Source organism: Solanum pennellii, chromosome 10 (assembly GCF_001406875.1).
Source record: "Solanum pennellii chromosome 10, SPENNV200".
In the NCBI taxonomy this organism is placed as follows: Eukaryota; Viridiplantae; Streptophyta; class Magnoliopsida; order Solanales; family Solanaceae; genus Solanum; species Solanum pennellii.
This window is the reverse complement of record NC_028646.1, coordinates 30,995,380-31,000,025: the sequence shown is the minus strand read 5'-3', so window position 1 is coordinate 31,000,025 and position 4,646 is coordinate 30,995,380.

Sequence of the window (4,646 nt, the reverse complement as noted above, 5' to 3'; positions counted from 1 at the left end):
TCACCACTATGCCTCCTTCTGTGAAATCCATAAGTCTGACCCCCAAACTTGCAATTCTATGCACATCTTTAGCTAAATGCCTCTTTCCTTCTTCAGCATTGGTTGTACTACACATGGACAACCTGCTCGATGCATAACAAACCACATTAGCCTTACCGTGGTGGTAAAGAATACTCATATGATAATCCTTGAGTAATTCTAACCACCTCCATTGTCTGATACTTAGCTCTTTCTAAGTTAATACATATTGGAGGATCTTGTGGTCAGTGAATATATCAACATGAACACTTTACAAGTACTTACACCATATCTTAAAAGCAAAAATTACTGCACCCCATTCCAAGTTATAAGTTGCATAATTTTTCTCGTGAATTCTACTGTCGGGAGGCATAAGATATAACCTTGTCATTCTTCATCAACACAGCCTCAATAAAACTCTTTATGCATCACAATACACCACAAAACCTTGAGTAAACTCTGGTAAGGTCAAAACCAAAGCAGTATTAAATCTCTTTATTTTTGAATTCCTGAAAGCTTTTGTCACAATCTTTAAACTATTGAAACTTGATTGTCCACTATGTTAGCTTGGTCAAAGGAGACGGGATAGATGAAAACCCTTCAACAAAAACCCTGTAATAACAAGCCAAACCTAAGAAACTCCTTATATCCTTTGGAGACGTAGGTCTTGGAGAACTCTAAATTGCTTCTTTCTTTTCTAATCCCATCACTAGAAATAATCTGACCCAAGAATTCCTCAGACTTAAGCCAAAACTCACACTTGGAGAACTTCGTATGTAGCTCTTTATCTCTCAAAGTATAATGAAAAACCCTTAGGTGACTGGCATGATCTTCTTCACTCCTTGAGTAAACCAGTATGTCATCAATAAAAATGATGACAAACATATATAAATAAGGCTTGAAGACTCTGTTCATAAGATCCATGAACGCTGCAGGTGCATTTTTTCATACAAAAGGACATAACTTAAAATTCATAATGCCCATATCTTGTTCTTAAAGCTTTCTTTGGAATGTCAAATTCACTAACTTTAAGTGATGATAGCCTTATCTTATGTCAAACTTGAAGAAACAGGAAGCACCTTGAAGTTTATCAAAAAGATTGTCTATCCTTGGAAGAGGTTATTTATTCTTTATGGTCATCTTATTCAATTGGTGGTAGTCTATACTCATCCTAAGGGAGACATCCTTCTTCCTCACAAACAAATGTGGAGTGCCTCAATGTGAGATACATGATTGAAAGAAGCTTCTATCTAAAAAATCTTTCAATTGGTATTTTAGCTCTTTTAACTCTGCGGGTGCCATTATGTATGGCAGAATAGAAATAGGATGGATAACTTGAATGATGTCTATGCGGAAGTTTATATTTTTTTCTGGAGGGACTCAAGGTAGATCATCATGATAGAGTTTTGGAAAATCACTGACTATATGTATTATCTAAAGGGAAGGTACCTTAACAGTTGAGTCATTAACTTGGACTAGGTTATAGATACACCCCTTTGAAACTAACTTGCCCGCCTTAAGGTATGAAATGAAACAACCCTTAGGCACTGCTGAACTACTAGTCCACTTTATTACTAACTAATTATGAATTTGAAACTTGATAACTCGAGTCTTACGATCTATTGACGCATAAATGGCATGAAGCCACTCCATACCTAAAATCACATCAAAATCTTCCATGTCTAGTTCTACTAGATCATCCATGGCGCTCTTATGATTTATGGAAATAGTACAATCACGATATACTCTTTCCACTAGAATTGACTCCCCAACAGGTGTAGAAACTCAAAAGGGTGCACAATGTTTTTCAGGAAGAATCTCAAACTGATTTGCAACATAAAGAGTTACAAAGGATAACTTTCTCTTGGGTCTAACAAAACATAAACATCGATAGTATAGACTTTGATCATACCCGTGACAATATCTGGACAGTTCTCTTACTCTTGGAGTCTAGTTATTGCATAGAGACGGTTTGCCCCTCTACTATACCAGATGTGGCTCCTCAAGGTACAACACAGTCTAGTTGACCAACTGATAAATATTGGGGTCTATTACCATCATTAGCACCACGTTGCTTGTTCATTGGACATTCTTTTATTAAATGTCCGATCTAATCTCACTAGAAACAACCCACGAAGCCTTCGCGACAAAACCAGAGTGATTCCTACCACACATGGCGCAAGCAGGAGGATTACTACCGCTTTGCGCCACACTACCCTGTGGATATGCACACTTAGCTCGGGAGTCTGACCATAATAATCTACTCTGTCTCTGGGTGCAGTTGCACTAGTAGATGATAGTGCATGCCCCTTTTATTTCTGCAATTGTGTTCAACTCGAACAACCTTTGTTCTACCCAGAATCATTCCTGGTCTTGGCCTTCTTGTTTCTATACTCTTCTATGTCCCTCAGCTTTTCCAGTTCAAGTTGCTTCATATACCCATTTGCCTAGGTATGTTCATGTCGTCAATAAAAATTGTAGCCCTAACTTCTTTGCTTGAAGCACGACCATACCCGAAAATAAAAAAGCTCATTTTGCTCCTCATATCCTTCACCATCTCAAAAGCATAGAGAGACAATTTGGTGAACTTCAACCCCTACTCGTGCACACTCAAGGTTTCCAACAGTTCTTGGGGAAAGAAATTCCCCCAGAAAGCTCCTTCAAAGAAAGTCCAATTTGGATGTGGTGCATTTTCATCTCTACCCTCCTTCCACAGGTCGTACAAATTCCTAGCCACACTCTTGAGTTTGTATTCATCTAGTTTAACACTCTTAACAACAACAACATGCATTACATAAAATACTTTCTTCTATTCCTCCACAAAGATTTCCTAATCCTTAGTAGTACTTGACCTGGTGAAGTTATGAGGATTAATTCTCAGAAACTCGCGAACCCTAGGGGTGTCATACCCTTCTTGTCAAGTTCCTCTATGATGCCCGATTTGGTTGGTTACTAACATAACATCAGGAAAGCTTTCCGGAATTCGGCGTTCTCTCCTAGGGGTTGCACATCGGTGCATTAGGGACCTATTGTTCCTCAACATTTCTTCTGGGTGGTCGATCTATGACTGCTCTTTTTGGAGGCATGATAATAAGAAAATAGCGTAAGAACAAATTAGAGAGGAACATGTAGAGCTAAACTCTATACAAAAAAAGGAATATGAAAGAAGTGAACCATTCCTAAATGTTGTAGCCCCCTAATAATAGATGTGGCACGCTTCACACCTATGACTAAGACTATACAGACACAGCTTCATAAACTCCATAGGACTCTTGAACTTTGTGCTCTTATACCAAGCTTGTCACTCCCAGAGCCACGCCCTGAAGGTGGCAGGCACTCGAAGACCATTTTTAGTCCCCAAGCGAACCCTTCGACAGGCTTCTTTAATTCAGCGAAAAACTCAACTCAACTCAATCGATAAACAAAGTATTTTTTTAATGAAATATTGTATATAATTAATCTGGCAAAAATAGCTCTTAAGTCTAAAAACTTGAACATATTAGGTTATAAAAAAGAATAGACTCGAAACTAAAGTACTAACTATCTATGAAGCCTCTAAACTGACTGATATAAATATTGGGACAGATACCACAACATCATAATGAGCTAATCTAGAAAATCAATGAGAATGATGTCCTCCGAAATGCAGAGAGGCTCACCAAATGATCCTGGAGTGCTTAACAAGATCAACGTTGCGCTACCTTCTAATCCTTGTTAACTGTGTATGCATCATAAGATTATGCAGGTCAAATGGCATAAGTACATTGAATGTGCGAGTAAGCGATTTGAAATTCTAAACAACACTTAAGTTTGAAAAGGAGTAACAAAGAACACTTACCTTGGCTCTGTTCAACTCACGATTCACTAACTCGTATTCAATATATGCAGTTTAAAAGTAAATGCAATATAAAGAACACTAAACGAAAGATGTTGAAAAGTCTAAATGTATACAAGTATACAATTTATTTGAGATGTATGTAAAATACAAGTAACACATGTATATAAAAAAATATAATAATTCTGTGGGTGCTTCTCTAACCGACAACCATAACTTAAGAGCATTAATGATGATATGACTTTACTCAGCCCGCACTGCCCGACCATCCTTACCTTGCCAGAGTATAGGACCTGAACTTCCGAATGGATCCACTATAAAACTGTGAGAAGGTTCATTTAAAAAGTATGACTCTTTTCTACCCATGATGGCTACATGGTTTTCATGGAGACTTGAGTTAATATGAATTCGCATGCCAACATCGGTGCTCAATACTACTCCTGAAAATATTTATACTGTCTCTTATGTGATTAAAAAAACTGATTCTGTGGTTTTGAGATTAGTTCTCAAAACATAGCTTCTAAAATGCTCTTTTGGAAATCATAGTTTCCTTGCTTGTTAAACTATGAAAACATTTTTTTTTTCTCCTTGGAAATACTTAGTCCCCCTCTACTTTTGCAGGAAAGAACTTCAACTTAACTATTTAATCTTTGCTCGTCTTATAGATTGAGCTTTAAGACAATGCCTAAAATGTTTGTATAAGACTCTAGAACATTTAAGAACTTACGTCGACTTGCTTCTTAACTTTAAGATTGGACTCTTAACTTCATTAACTTTTACCCTTACTTGGATG